Raw genomic sequence first — 223 nt, 5'->3', positions numbered from 1 at the left:
GAGGATGAGAAGGAGGAGGTGGAGGAGGAGGTGGATGAGGAGGAGGAGGTGGAGGAGGATGAGGAGGTGGACGAGGTGGATGAGGTGGAGGGGGAGGAGGAGGAGGTGGATGAGGAGGAAGAGGAGGAGGATGAGGATAAGGTGCAGGAGGAGGAGGTGGAGGAGGATGAGGACTTGGAGGAGGAGGTGCAGGAGGAGGAGGTGCAGGAGGAGGAGGAGGAGA

Source organism: Aotus nancymaae, unplaced genomic scaffold (genome assembly GCF_030222135.1).
Source record: "Aotus nancymaae isolate 86718 unplaced genomic scaffold, 86718_ANA_hifiasm-v0.15.2.pri h1tg000048l, whole genome shotgun sequence".
Classification (NCBI taxonomy): domain Eukaryota; kingdom Metazoa; phylum Chordata; class Mammalia; order Primates; family Aotidae; genus Aotus; species Aotus nancymaae.
The sequence above is the reverse complement of the archived record's forward strand: the minus strand, read 5'-3'. Positions refer to the sequence as shown.